Source organism: Mytilus californianus, unplaced genomic scaffold (genome assembly GCF_021869535.1).
Source record: "Mytilus californianus isolate M0D057914Y unplaced genomic scaffold, xbMytCali1.0.p SCAF_5, whole genome shotgun sequence".
In the NCBI taxonomy this organism is placed as follows: Eukaryota; Metazoa; Mollusca; class Bivalvia; order Mytilida; family Mytilidae; genus Mytilus; species Mytilus californianus.
In genome coordinates, this window is record NW_026262701.1 from 89,728,339 (window position 1) to 89,745,242 (window position 16,904).

The following is a 16,904-nucleotide window of genomic DNA, read 5'->3' on the forward strand; positions in this document are numbered from 1 at the left end:
AATATTGCGATACACCGACATTTATTAATCTTGTAACAAGGTCAGTTTGTGACAATCTAACAGAAACCATTTGAATAATAGTGCCAATAAAAATTTAGAGGTCTTTGGGTCTGGCATAGTCGTATTAAAAGACAGCTGTGTTGTTTGAATATTGGTGATTTTGTTACCGCTAAAATAAAACCAATCTATAAATATAATTGTTATATCATTATGCACATTCACTGTATCTCAGCATTTCACGAATTCATGGTTTTTTTTCTGACTGTTAATGACACCTTTACACTAAATAGATTAGATGTTGGATGTGTACTGATTGATATTTTAGTCTTAGAAACATGTTTTTTTATTAGTTGTTATTGGTTTTGAATAAACTGTCAGTAACTGCGAGTCCTCTCATATCTGTTCTTAGTGACTTTCTTGTTGTTGTAGGTATATATAAATATCCTGCCACGTCCGGTCTGTGTTTTGTTAAGATGTTTTTTTTTCTGTTTTGTAATGATCTAACAATCAAAGCCCTTATCAACTAAATTTCATATCTAATGATTTAAGCCCCTTTTCAGGTACATTTATAGTTTGTTATTATGCTGTATTGTTTCATCACTGTTTCAGGTTAGGAGGAAGGTTTGGCTCCAGAAAACTAGTTTAACCCCGTCTCATGCAGTATACTCAGAGCATGTATTTCAGTGGTAGTCGTTTGTAGTTGTAATAATATGTATTTTTTGGTCCTTGTTTTGTACATGAATCGGGCCGTTTTCTTTCTCGTTAGAATTGTTTTACATTTGTCATCTGGGGGCCTTTTGTAGCTTACTAAACGGTGTGGGCTCATTATTGAAGGCCAACGGTGACGTATAGTTGTTAACTTCTTGGTCATTGGGTCTCTTGTAGGGAGTTCATAATTACCCTAAACATTATTCTGACTATACAAGTGATTGAAATTAAACAAACGTCCAGTGGCAAATATTTGTTATCACTTATATATATATATAGTAAAATATGATAAACCCCCGTCACACTAGACCAGATCGTACTTCGATCTCCGAAAAATAAATTCAAATGTCGACGGTCGTGGTAAGGTTTTCATAATCGTGATGAGCGTGGAACAACTTTGAATATGTTCAACCCAATCGTGGTGCGGTCGTGGAGAAATCAGGTCGTTGTAGAAGCGTAGTGAGAGCGCAGTAAGGTCGTGTTAAGATCGTACAGGTTGCTGTACCATCGTAGCAAAAGCGCGATTCTAGTCAGAGAGACTGCGCTACGATCTCACAGCGACGTTACTACGACCTTACTACGACAATCACATTCTCCCTACGACCGAACAACGCTTCTACTACGACTTTACCACGTTTATATCACCCTGTTCAAGACCATAGTACGATTCTAGCACGCCCATGCCGTCCTCATCACGCTCTTCTTACGACATGACTATACGTTCATACCACGACCATTTCGAGTTCTAGTCATGCTCATTGTCATTGTCAGATAAAATATAAAAAAAAGCTCTCCAGGTTTTGTTTGAAACATCAACTTCATTTGAACCATGAAAATAAAAGACCATGTAAATGTAGTTATTCTTCTACAATCATTTACACAGAAACACAATCTTAACGACCTGGCCATGATATTGTTATTGAGAAAGCGAATAAGAAGAATAAAAAGAGACTTTAGACTTTTAGGCCTGTTGGGGTTGATCTTAGTTATCCTCCGAAAGGAGGCTCAAGTGTGGTCATTATGGTCAGTTGATGAACGAGTTACGATTTGAGGATGATCCTTCCTTTTTTAATTTTCTGAGAATGCCACCAGAGATGTTCGATGCATTATATTTGAAAGAGTTAAACCAAGAATCAAGAAGAAAAATACTCTATATAGAAGAGCCTTGTCGCCTAGTTTCAAATTTACCATCACATTAAGACAATAAGCTACTGGTGAAAAGTATTCTACCTAGCAGTATGACTTAAGAGTTGCTCGGAATACTGTAAGCAAATATTTACCCGAGGTTTGCCGAGCAATAGTTGAAGAATATAAAGATGAGGTGATTTCATAACCAACTGACCCAAATGATTTGAGGGATATCGCAGACGAATTTCAAAAGAGATGGAACGTTCTGTTATTGTGTTTTGTGCTATGGTAAATTTTTGTATTCTTGTCTTTCCTTTTTCATGTTTTTGCTAATGTTATTTGTCTATTTGTCTTTTTGTGTTTCTTTGTTACATATGACGTGGCTCTGTACTTATACATCCCGTCATTGTGTTATGGTCAATTTTAGTATTCTTGTCTTTCATTTTTGCTTATGTGCTTTGTCTATATGCCTTATAGTGATTAAGATTATTACACAATGTTGACTGCTGTTCCCCAATTTTTGACATTTTTACCTATTGTGTCTGTTTGTTTTGTTCACACATCGTTGTCAATATAATGGAATTGTATGCGACTGCCATACAAGGGGGGGGGGGGGGGGGGGGGGGGTTAAGCTAGCTGTAAAACCAGGTTTAACGAAGATGTTTTCAATAACTTCTTTATTTAAATGTGATGAAAGAACGATGCATCACAACGACAACTTGTTCTATAATAAAAATATCCGACAGGTACATTAATTTTGTCCTTCAAAGGTTTTATCACTTATCATGCTTATTGAACGCACACTCTTTTGTAACATTGTTGGAACACATACAGGATCAATGATGTTTCATCATGCCTGTTTGTTGGATATAAGTAATAAATAATTGATATGAATAAATCGTACAGATCAAGAAAACCTCTAGTGTTTTGATTATTGTTAAAATCAGTTTTAAATGATTAATCATGATAATGCTTTCGTAAAAAAATAATCTTGGAGACCAGATCAGAATTAGTTTCAATTTATAACATTCATAAGGACATTAAAACTTTTTAAAAGTTTGATGCAAGTGAATAGACCGGCGTGCGTAAACACACTGTGGTTAACAATCTTAAGACTTTGTGAAAATAAGATTATCAGTAACAATTTTAAAATAAATTTCATTAAGAGATTAACTTTTTTCTGAATACATTTTACATTATATATGAAATAATTTAATATATCGATTTTATACGGTGTTAATTTGTTTAATCGTTGCACAGTATCCCTGCTTGTCATTTGTTAAGTTAAATATTTATATTTTGTATAATGAACACTTTCATAACGATAAAAATATTAACTAATTCCCCTTTAAATCAAGATCACAGGCATAGTGAGACATCTCTTTGTAATAACTCAAACAACTGTGATGTTATAACTGTAGGCTGGTCGGATAAACTTATCACTCGGAATGATATTATACAGAAGTGTGTCTTCTTAATCTGATTAGATTTTTATTTAGATAGTGTACGTTCAGAAGATAATTATTCGTTTACGAATACCCTGCATTTTGTATGTGTCTTAATTCTTAACGTTCCATTATGACCATTAATTTGACAACTGCATACTATTTAGGAAATCATTTGATATCGGATAGGGCTCAGTTTAAAAAAAAGACATAATGCTAAATCTGGAGTTTATCGATAAATCAAAGCTATATTTTAGGATTCTTCCATGTACAAGAAAACTGTCTACAACTTTATTTGTTGATTGAAAACTGGTTTGAATCTCCTCAAAATGTGTGAATCCTAGTTTAATCAATGATTCATTTAACAAAAGGTTATGTATTACCCCAACAAAATAGGGAAAAGGCAATGTCATTTATAATTTAACTTGAAACCATTTTTATCGTTATTTTGTTGTTATCAGAGTGTCTTATACACGCAATAAATAAAGTAAATATCTGCATATACAAAATTGATAACAAAATATACTTTTAACTGTTAAATTCATTTGTTAATTGTCGTTATTTTATTTGAAAAAATTACACCGTTATCACCAAATGTATTTATTATTTTATCAATGTTTTATTGTTCAAAATGACAACAGTCTGAACAACTACGTTTAATTTTTAACGTCTTTAAGGCCACAGCAATTTAATTTCTTGTTCTACGGATTATTCCACTCCAGAAATTAGTGCGAGCGAGCGATTTGAAAATTAAAAAAAAAAAAAATTACAAATTTTTGAAGAGAAGCTTCAAAAGTAAAGGCGACCAATTATATATATTTTTTTTTAAAATAAAATCATAGGTTCATACAATATTGATCAAGATGGTATGAGATTTGATTTACAACTTGAACTTTGGCATTTCTTTAATATATCAACTGCTGATGTGTTTTTTTCTGTTGACCAACATGTAATGCCCACTTTTAATTGCATCATATTTATGGCTTCTTGTATTACTGTTACTTTCTAAGAACATCAGATATCGAACTGAATAATTCAATAATTATTTTCACTGTCTTGAATGATTTTCATTGAACTTTCATAGATGTCTTTCCTCATTCACAAGACCTGACTTATAATTAGAAACAAGGCGGGTGTCTTGCAAGAAGCAGGAGTTGTTTATCCTTCCCGGACACCTGAGTTCACCCAAGGTTTTAGGGATTTATTGTGTTCGTTAATGTGTATACTTTTTAGTTTTTTGTGTTATACATGTATGTGGGTTGTGTGTTTCTTCGTCGTGACTTTGATAAGAAATATGTGTTTATGCTCGAGACAGTTTAAAGGATCGCGATTTGACGTCGATTAAAACGCTCTGACGATCGCTAATTAATTTAGTAATAATTTAATTTTGGATGTAACACGTCTTCTGATTGGCTGAAAGTGTTTTGTCTATCAGCTCATAGACATAATTTTGTCATGCGACCGAGACGTTATCAACGTTTTTATCATGATTTACTTCTTTTTAGAATTAAATGTTAAGAAATGACTTTAATATGTTTTCTGTCCATTCGAAATAACATAAAAAATGTGGTGCACACTGAATAACCCGCTATTTCGAATAGACAGAAAACAAATTAAAGTCATTTCTTAAATGTTTACAGAAAAACAGGCGCGGGAAATACACCCAGTTACATTTCCAGATGCTGGAAGCGGGAATATTAAAAAAAAAAAAAAAAATTTGTTTAGACAAAAATATTATGGGGACTGGTTTGTTGAACAAGGAATTTAATTGGTGTGGCCTTACTATATGATTTAAGATGAATAAAAGTAATTAAAGTAAACAGATGTAAACAGATGTAAATCACTGCAAAGTAATAAAGACATTTTAAAAATTCACATCATCAACCTAAGATAAAAATATAATTATCAAAGAGCAATAACCGCAATTTGCCCATTTAGTCGATATGGATTACCTCCCATTGTCAAATATTCGAAATCATAAAGCGGGGATTCGGGAGAATTTTAGGCGTTTCGTAGAAAATCTGACTGTTGTTCCTAACGCCCTGATATAAACGCCACTCAGAAATAACTTTTTTCTCCGAAGAATTTCCCAAAAATAGTCAAGGGGTCCAAAAAACGAACGAAAAAATTAATTGAAAATCAAAATTTCTTCTTATATTATGGATTTCCATAATTTTATGAATTACGAAATCTCATAATATAGCAACAAAATTATTCGAATAACTTATATTATTGAATTTCATAATAATGTGTTTAATTATGATATTTCATAATATTATGCAATTTCCTATTTGCCTCGACTGGTAAAGGCTTCATATTTTTAAAAAGTTATTTGTAAAAAAAAGGTGACATGTTTAACACCATGGAGCCAGTAAATTAACAAACTACTATGATGGATTTTTTTCTTTACAATCATTGATCATTATTAATATTTGAGAATAACTTTTGTTTACAATTCGTTTTCATAAATAATGGTTCAAGAAAAAAACTTTTTGAAAATTAGTCTGTTAGTTTCCAAAGAAAAAAATATCTTAAAAACTGAACTGTGAGTTTTCAATCGTTATGTTTTGTTATACTTTTTTAGTGTTAATCTCAGCAAAGACTAATTTGGTGATAAAAATCGATTTGTTGGTCTTTAAAAAAAAAACATACGTCATAATGTAATCTTATAAAAAAAGGGGGGGGGGGGGGGGGGGGGGCGATGGAAGAAATTCAATATTGATCCTTCAAGGGACAAGTGAACGTGGGAGATATTCATTCCCTACTGTAAAATATTGAGTTTTTGGTTGATTAATGTCGGGTGTGTCTGACGTACCGAATAATATATGATAGGTACATGTAGGTCTTGTAATTGAGACCGCCCGTGATACGGTCGGAAAATTTCGACTGCCAACGAAAAAGGATGGACAGAAAATTGGCCTAATTCCAGGCTATTTACAGTCCACTCGAAGAGTTGTTGCAAGGATTCAGCGTCCCCATTCGGACGTGGCTGAGCACAGCCCAATGGACGTTCCACTATCATTACTGCTAAGGATTTATTGCCGGTCAGCAGAAGACCTGTAACGACGCTATTTCTATAGTTACTCTAGTTCGCTAACGAATTCGTTTCTTGTTCCATTAAATATATAAAGGAAAGAGTTATCTAATATATATGTATATATATATACACGTCTAAATTGAGAACAACGTTCAAACCTATGATTGCGTTGGATAAAAACCGCAATTTTTATACGTGTGCATGTAAAACAAATTTCTTGGTAGAGGGGTCTAAATGCAGCACAAACAACATTTTCCAAAAGACCAAAAAGTGAAAAAGTATATTTTAACAAAACGCATTTGACAAACAGGTCGAACAACTAATGTTCTTAAACCCTGCTGACTGCCATTGGCTATTGCCAAATAAATTGATCACCAGATGCAAAAAATGGATCTTACATATTAATCAAATACCAAACAGAAAACAATAAACTTGCGGAAAAGATGGTACACCGCAAACATGAGGTGCAAAAATTTGTACACCATATCCGGATTTCGACATTTAATGTCTCTTCAGTGATGTTAGGGATCGAAACGGTATTTGGAAGGCCATATAATATATATATAGGAAAAAAATAAGGCTGAAAATGCACCAAATATTTATATTCAATATGAATATTCACATTTTGTCTATTACAACAACAAGTTGTTCAAAAATTGTTGTAATAGACAAAATGTGAATATTCATATTGAATATAAATATTTGGTGCATTTTCAGCCTTATTTTTTTTTTCCTATTTTATGCACAGCGTTGACAAAATTTAAAACTTTTTATTATATATATATATTTTTCTTGGCCTACTATAAATAAAGTAGTTCATTTTAAAATGTATTCTTTTAAGGTTAAGAAAACAATAAGTTAAAATGGCTGGTACATACATGGCTTCATGGCTAATACCAAAAAGGTATAGCCAATTTCCCGTTTATTTTTTTTCGTTGTTTGGTTCACATGTTCAAATTTAATGAATTGATGAATTTAATAATTTATTGATATCCTAAATCTTTGTTAATATATTTACTTCGGTAGAAAAGAAAGTGAATCTTCTCATCGGGACTTTCATATCTATTATCTATTTTGGGATTGAAAAAAATATCTTTAAAAAATGCGGTTTCGAGCCAATTTCTTCATTTTAATTTGGTTACACGTTCAGCAATAACTGTTGCAAATATGATATATTACCAATGATAAGGCCATATATTTGAAGCTGTTCAAAATTTTGTACATTATAGCTGGGACTATTATACTAAAAAATAGTTAGTATAATAGTCCCAGATTATAGGTACGTGTATCAGATTGGACATTTTACTTTTATTGTTCTATATAAATAATCTTACTATAAGTTATCTCAGGTCTAAACAAAATGTTACTATGAGTTTTCTAATGAGTTTTGTTTGATAATTTTTTGTTAAATTCAGTTAAAAGTTTGTTTTTTTTTACAAGAGAAGGTCTGCTAAAAAGTTTATGATGATCTCTTTTTTTTTCAGCATAACAAACGGATACTCTTTAATGTACACTAGGTGGACTTTCCTCTATTCCGATGAAGGCAGTGCACGTCTTTCATTTAAAAGATTAAATCGTTGTTTTGCAACAGACGGCGGCACATCGGGCATTGACTTACCATTTTATAATTTGTAACAATTATGATTAACCATATATTTATGAGTTATAACAAAATTATTTTTTATACATCTTTATTTAAGATGATCGAGATTTGAGAATGATATGAAAATAATAAAATATATATTACAAAAAAAAAGTTATCTCAGGTCTTGTTATCTAGTATGAAATATACTGGAAATAAGCCCTTTAAAACACAAATCCCCGTTTACTCATTGCGAAGTTTATTTGCTAGTGTTTTTTTAAATCTTTTTTTTTAATGATATTATTATATTATCTTTTTTGTGAAAATTTTGAGTGGTTGAACATGAAATGGACACCGATGCTACAAAGAAAATTTGTTTAATGTCATCTGTTGCAATATATACTAAGTATTACACGTGGACAGGATGTTCCCCCAGAAAATTAAGGTATTCAAAATAAGTTATACACACCCCAAGGGTACACGCCACTGTCATATGGAAAATTACTGGGTCACCAGTAAACTGGTAATCAGCCATGCAACTAATCAGTTGACTGACCATGCCACTACAATTTAAAAAGTTTGTCGTTAGATCAAAATGAAATATTTATTTTAATTTGAAATTGAAGAACTAAAAGGATTTATCATAATAATGAGAGGAAATAATTCAACAAAATCGGATTATTTCCCAAAAGATTATATATTTTTTAAATTTTTTCCGGGGAAAATAGAAAACTGTATCAGAGACATATATATATAAAGGGTCCCATCAAGGATTTTATAGAAATCCTTGATCTCATGAAATGGATCTCACACAGACATGCATAATTGAAATTTATACATTTATTGATTCTATGATTTCTTGAGAAATCAGGAGCGAAATATAACAAATATTTAGTTTTGATATTAAATTAAATTTACTTTTCCTCACTATAATTCATTTGACATAACATTGAGGGATTTTTAAAAGGGTTTGTCCGTACAACGTTAGTATTTCACATGACTTATTTTCGCGCTTCGCCTTGAAAATCATTATTCAGACTGTTTCAGACAAGATGATGAAAATAACATGCAAGGCACTTTTTTTTTCGATCATCGTGAAGTGCACTTTCCCCCTCTTCAAGAATTGTATATTTATTAATCCTCGTCCTTTATAAAATTACCACACTCTTTGTGACTACCGTTATGCTATTATGCTAACAGTAATTAACCCGGGACTTGATTTACATGTAATATCAGGGGCGATTCTAGCCAGGATAAAGGGGTCTTAATACATAGGCGGATCCAGGGGGGGGGGGATTTGGTTGATTATATAGTGAATCACTGAAGCATGACTGGAGAGGGCCCCCTAAGGTCAGTCAGCCCCCCACCTCTTTACACAAAGTTCTGGATCCGCCACTGAAATATATGTCTCCATTAAATCAGAGACATATATGTCTCTGATTAAATGCAATGATCGTTCACAAAAAGGGGAATCAATCCCCCGGATCCCATCACCCTTCGATCCGCCACTGATTGTGAATATAAATATAATTGTTACTTAAAAGTCATAGACTAGTACTAGCTCCGAGCACCTGTTTTGGGATATATACAGCTAATTAACCGTAAATAACTGCGAGATAATGAATAACAAGTTGATAATTGTCTATTCTCTGCTAATTAATGTACCTGCAATTCACCCTGATTCATTTGTGAGACCACCGACACTAATAATATTACCTCAAAGTTAGAGGTTCTCCGTTACAGGGAACTTCATATCGGATCCGATCAATTTATTGGTTCCATTCCCCCTAGTAATAATGATCCATTTGCAGTGACGGTGACAATCAAAGCAGTAAGGGGAAACAACTCCTTACTATAATGCAACCGCCATGTTTATGCGGGGAAGACCGAGTTTTGTGTTTACAAAAAGGTTGATTTAGCGGATCGTATATATCAGAATGACACGTAAGTATGCCACATAATATTTCATAACATGATCTTCCGATCTATCTATATGACAATAATAATCGCACTGTAAAAACTATTGTAACCAGACGACCAAAAAGTTGTGCTATTGAAAATTATTGAAACGAAATCGCAAGATACTTGCGATTTCAACTTTTTTCAAGAAAATGACATAAAAAGATAAACTATTCTATTTTTTGACATATTATCTATTACAAATGGTGTATAAAGTTCTTCTACTCGATATTGAATGACAAAAATAAAATCAATCAACAAAATAACGAGTTTGCAGTTGCATGTTGACATTGTTGTTGTTCTATTGATATGCTAATCAAACACCACCTCACAAATTGTTTACCTCACAGTCATGACGAAACATAGAAATAGTTCCTACTTTAAGTGTTGGCAGAATGTAAGTGAATAACATCCTAGATTTTATTATATAATTTACATTGCTTGATATAGTGATGATGAATATTTTTTTACAAAAATGTACCATGTTGTATACTCTCAGTCATTGTTTAATTGTCAGGTCAATATAAAATCTTTGCACATGGTAAGCAGTTTTGGTCCTTTCATAAATGCAACCAAATTTAAAGTGATTAACTTTTAAGTATTTACTCAGAATTTTTTTAATCCATGATGATGACCATTTTAAAATAACAAAAGACTGGACAGCTTTGTTTGAAATAATATTTCTGATTATATGGCAAGTTTGTCTCAAAGTCTTTAAAGTAAAGTATAGTAAAGTAATCTTTATTTAAAGTCGGGTTGTATATAAAATTTTAGTATCCGAAGGAACACAAGCTCTTAATTAGAGCTCTTTAAGAATTATGTATCCTTTTGTTGTTTCAATGCTAAACATGTAAATTTTAAATAAAATCTAGCCTTTCCCTTGTAATCTAATACTTGACCATTCTATGCTTGATAGATAGAGGAATATTGCATGCAGTGCTAGCAATGATTTCCTTAGGACAAGTTTATAAATCAAAATATTGGTTAGAAGAAATATAAATATGGACCAATTCAAGTACACCTTCTAGGGTGCACTCGACTTTAGTGACTCAGCACTAGTTTTTTTTGGAATTTAAAGGTTGTTTAGGACTTTTTGTAAACAATAAATGCTAGCACATCATAGAAAAACAAGTGAGTAATCTATGTTTAAAATTTTATAACAAAAATCTCTTTTTTAAAGTCTGTGGATTTTCTACAAAAATCTTGGTTTATTTGCCACAAAATCCCCTTTTTCTATTAAATGCAGTGAAACAATAAATAATAATGCTTTGCACGAAGTTTCCCCTTGGTATATGTACAAAACGGCCCATCTCTTTTTGCTGTTTTGATACTATTGCAGTTTGAAAATTTCGTAATTCACATGGTTACAGAAGGGTTCATAAACCTTAAATTTTGGTTGTTGCAGGTGCTGTTCTGATTGTAGAGTTATGTGAAATGGAAAGAAAGAGATACATGTACATACAGAGACTGTTTTGATATTAAGGTGTAAGTACATATATGAAATAATTATTAGAAATGACGTATCAGCTTATCAGTGAATGTACAAACATTTATTAGAGTTCTATATTTCAGTTAAAAAAACTTTTTTTGTCATTTGTGTATATAAGCAAGGCAAATGGACTTGTTTGTTAATAGTACATTACTCATCTTACATACTTCTAGAAAATATAATTTTATTGAACTGTTTCCTCTGTTGTATACACAATTGATATTAAAATGAATCAGCAGTAACAATAAGACAATTTTATTTTCAGAGGTGGATTTAGGGGGGTGGCAGTGGGCCGTCCCCCCCCCCTTTTGTGGGAAAAATTTGGTTGATTATATAGGGAATCACTGAAACATGACTGGAGTGGGCCCCCTCTTATGAACATTTCTGGATCCGCCACTGATCTTTATATACATGTGTAATTACATGCCAATTTTGTTAATTCTTGATTTATATTATATGACTTCTCTTTTTCAGGTAAAAATGAGCTACCAGAAAAGATGTTGAAAATTTTAAAACTGTTTTAACAAGAGCATCAAAAAATAGAAAAAAAAGAACAATACCAGGTCTAGACTTTGTGGCTGCATGCAATTAATTCTAAATTACCAGGAAACAAGATGTAGCTGCACAGCAGACATGGCAGATCTTAAAATTGCTAATAGACATCAACTCAACATTTTCAAGCTGCATATCAAAAATGAAAGCATTCCTTTTCATAGAATCCAAGAAATCTTTTAACCAAGTCAAGTGGTTATTAGACCTGCTATCATGAAAATATTAACATATATATTAGTCACATGTAATATCCCAAATATAAGAACTATTTGGTATGTCTGACTATCTTTCTTCCCATGTCATGTTATATGTATGCTCAGAATATTTTAATTTCACAAGGATATGAAATGGATAAATGATATATTGTCAACCATTTAAATAAAACAGACAGGCTCACATAAAACTTAACTGTCTATGTGAAAGTTCAAGTTGACTGAAATTGTTTATAATTAATACCATATATCCAAAAGTACAGAATTGTCTTTCTCAGAAATTTTGTATGTTTAATAGAATGATACTTGTAGCTTCTATTTTCTTGGATCTGTATGATTATCAATATAAAATTGGTAGATGTGGTATGATCACCAATGAGACATCTTTCCACCATGTAGAGACCAAAGTAAATGCTAGAAAATACAGGTCACTGTTATGTATGGCCTTGTGTAGCAATCTATGGAAGACACAAAGATTACAAAGTGTAAAATAATTCCAACAAGATAACCAACTATCAAGGCTTCCTCTTAAACCAGACAACTCACTGAAACTAAACATAACAGCAATATTCACAATAGGTATTATAGAATATTCCTTCATGGTTTGATTTCATTTCAGTTCATGTGTTCAGAGACATATATATTGTTCCAATATGTCTATGAAGTCTTTTGGAAATAAGAACAAAAGAAAAAGTTCTCGTTTGGTCTAAATATGAACGTTTGACCGCCTATGATGACAATTAGTCCATGGTGTGTCTCCAATCGGAACCAAAATAAAATACTTATGGGGAACTTCAAACGCAAACACTGATATCTGACAGGTTTGATTGTATTGGTTTACTGGCTCTATGAAGCTAAGACCAATCTGATACCGTTTAGCTCTTGCAACCATATTGGGCTTTTTGTTAGGTAATACAGTGAAAACATACTGTTACGGTATTTTCTAAATTACATTCCAGGGTGATTATCCTTTATGTGTTACACAATATAAAAATATAAATCTGATTTTCATTATATGGTTTCATGAAATGTTTAAAAAAGAGGTGCATGCCAACAAACACCTGGTTGTTATGAACATTCTTGATGGTTTTTGTTTTGCCTCTAAGAATTCATTAAGGTGAGACATGTGTGTGCGCTTTATAGCTTGGTGTCGCTGTTTGAACAAGTCTGTGTTTAGGTTACTTAAGAAAACCTTATTTCAACTCTATCATATTTTGCATGCTATTGTATAAGCATGCATATATTAGCAAATCTCATATCCATGGATTTTGCTTAGTTTAGAAATTGAAGTTTCTGATTAATTTAATTTCAGGGCAAACATATTCATGATTCCTCCCATAGAGGTCATTTTCCATTTCCCCTCAGTCATTGTCCATTGAACTTGAAACTATTGTCTAGTTTACATGTTAAAGTTAGATTGGTTCAGTTGAATTGAAGTGAAGTTCAGAACCACTATTAAACTGTAGCTAGGGCAATGACATGTGTAATGCAGTTGTATAAGCAGTAGCATATCATTCCCAGTGAGATTATATGCCCCCTTCATCTAAGTCATGCTTATGAGAATCTGGTGATAAAATCAGTGATAGTTAATTGATATGCACGCTTGTATTGACTATTGGCATTTTCAGCATCAGCGATGGATTTAGAGGGTCAAGGGACCCACACCCTTATGTATGGGTTTCATGTATGGTACAGCATAGACTTGGATCGACCCCCCTCGGGCCTCTTTTTTTTAAATTCTGGATCCGCACCTTAGCATATCTCATTTCCATGGAGATTAGTTAGCCTTGCGCCTCTAGTCATGGGCATTGAATGACTTGGAATATTTTTTCTTAGTTAAAATGTGTAAAAGTATTTGCAATTATTTTAACCTTTCCATTTTATCATTTTAATTGTTTACAACGAGACGTATATCTCTGTGTCAACAGTTAATTAAATAATAGAACCTGGGAATAGTTGATTAACTATTAACACACCCGTGACTGAACCAAATTACTTCAGCCTTATTGTTATCCTTGATTTTGAGTATTTGTATGGTCATCTGTTAAAGTCATTCCGAACATAAGGTGCGCAGTTTTCTCTGCTTTCAAACGTTTCTATATGAACCCGTCCTGGTATCTTACTATTGGAATTTTATCATGAGTATCTGGGCGGATGTCAGAGTGGACCGAGAAGACATCGCTTATTACCCCGGAGAACCTCATGTTTAGCATTAAAGATGTGCTTTACAACCTGGGTAGTGTACTTGGTCACAACATGTTATGCCCCAGTAGAAACATATATTACATGAAAAAGTAGTTAGCGGGTTGTTTTGAAGGTTTGAATTCTGTTCTTGGAACACAAAAGTAAATAAGAAATGACAGGAAATAGTGGGGAATCCCGTTTTACAAACTATGTACATACAGTCTGTGTTTGAGTTTCAGACTTGGTGTTTTAAGTGTTAATAGTGCTCCTTACATGCATTATCCTGATGAGATTTCAAAATTTAAATCCACGCTAAGAAAACATACAAACAATTAGACTGTCTATTTCCCCAAATAAAAAAAAACTAAACCCAATGAAACCCACTTTCAAAATGACTGGATCCGCGCCTGGGATATATCACAGGTTGTGGTCAAAGGGTGGAGATAGCTGGTTTATTAAATAAATGCAAGGAGTCTGTTTTTGTTATAGATGTATTTCTATTTGTATCCATCTGATGAGTTACGCCTTTTTCAACTGATTGTTATGGTTTGTTCTTATGGTGTACTATTCCTCCATAGCACAGGTTATAGGTGAGGGTTGGCGCCTGCTAACATGTTTAACCCCGCCACATTCTATATGTGCCTGTCCCAAGTCAGAGCCTGTAATTCAGTGGTTGTCGTTATTTGCTGTGTTATACATATTTGATTTTCGTTCATTATTTTGTACATACAAATTAGACCGTTTGTTTTCTCGTTTTATTTGTTTTACATTTGTCATTTCCAGGCCTTTTATAAGGCTTTGTTCATTTTTGAAGGCCGTACTGTGACCTATAGTTGTTAATTTCTGTTTCATTTGGTCTCTTATAGAGTTGTCTCATTGGCAATCATTCCACATCTTTTTTTTCTATAAACTCTTTTATTGGTTTTATTGATAAGATGAAAAGAAAAGAAAAAGACACACCATGTTTTTTTATGCATATTATATGATTTCACATTGACAAATACAGTGGTCTTAAAAATATAGGAAACTGGATTCAATTATTCTGTTTTCCATGCATACTAATTAACAAGCCGCTTTGTTATAAGCAGCTAAATTATGCATCCATATATTAATAGAACAAATGTCTATAAAAGGTTGAAGACGAAAAAAATGAAATAATCATCACTGACTCAGAGTAACTGCATGAACAACGAACAGTTCGAATACAACGACCCGGTAAGGGAGCATTGCAGGTCGAATGCAAATTACTTGTCACCAATTCGTTAATAATTTACAAAAAATATGTGCACAACGAAAACAAATAAATTTAAGGTCTTCTTTTTTTTAAATGTTGCCACATTATAATATATATATAATCTTATCCCAATTTAAACATGTGCATGGCTGTGATTAATACGCGTTAGCAAGCAAGTAAACAAAACGGTGTATTGACCTTTTAATTTAGAATAATAGAGTTCAAATATATCAATATTCATGTTATAAATGATTGTCATATTGACGTAAATATTTTTAAACCAATGGCAAGATACGATTTATTTTTCGATAGTCTCCGATATTTAGTCGTTTGAGATGGTAAAGTTCAAAAAGGTTCGAATAAGATCTTCCCAGCATATTATCATTGGTTTCCCTCCCCCTTACTTATATTCCCCTGATCAAAGGTATACTCATTACTGTTGATTTTGCATGATAACATACATGTTATGTCAACTCACTTCTCTTTCCTACGGCGTCAGAGAGAAAAAAAAGCCTTGCAATGCGTCATAATTATTTGGACTACTTCCATATAACTTTTAAAAAAAAACAAACAATAGTTTATTTCACTGATTGAGATTGGGCTGACGAGACATTTCAGCATGTGAAATCTTAATTGTTAGTCCAAGTACACAGTTATCATCCATTGATTTTCATTTTTTACAAAAAGATTTCCTAGTGTGGACCATGTATTACTTCAAAATTTATTTATTTATATTTTTTATGCATAAAAAGTAAGTACAATGAAGTAGGGGGATGAATTTATTTTATTTTAGTTTGAGAATCAATCATACTTCTTGTATGATGTCACCTTAGCCTACAAATTACCAAAAAGAAACACTTTTTTATTTCCTCTAGCTTATGTGTATGCCTTTTCATATACATGTAAAAATGTGTTACTGCCTATATATTGACCTTAAATGTTATTCAGTCTTCCATGGCCTAATGGGACCTTGTTCTACTCATGTGGTATGCTATAAGCAGATAAGTAACTTTCTTTCCTTTTGAAATACAAATAATTTTTTACATATACATGAAGAATTTTTATATTAGCCGCCTCCCCCCACCCCCCCCCCCCCCCCCCCCCCCCCACCCCCCATTAATTTTGAAATCTCTAATTTTAGGCATAGGCTCATATAAATTCGACTTTTGAAGAATTGAAATAAATCTGAGACAGCAAATGAGTATTCAGCTGCTTTACATTAAAATACATCATGTACATACATGTGACATACACAATTATATATAAATAGTTATAAAGACATTTAAAAAGCAATTTTTTGCAATATTTAAATTATGTAGGCCCAAATCTTGATAGTTAAACGTTAAACTTTAAACGGCAAAAAATTAAACACCC

General features: G+C 32.4%; 2 long non-coding RNA genes across 4 annotated transcripts in view; one reads left to right on the forward strand and one right to left on the reverse strand.

Annotated features, from left to right (window-relative positions):
• Window positions 1-16,904, reverse strand: part of LOC127701730 (uncharacterized) — a 384,212-nt gene that overhangs the window by 132,241 nt on the left and 235,067 nt on the right. The window lies entirely within an intron of this gene.
• On the forward strand, window positions 9,400-12,428 carry LOC127701728 (uncharacterized). The gene is made up of 3 exons (XR_007982168.1): window positions 9,400-9,844; window positions 11,265-11,344; window positions 11,823-12,428. It is a non-coding gene; the product is annotated as an uncharacterized LOC127701728 (long non-coding RNA).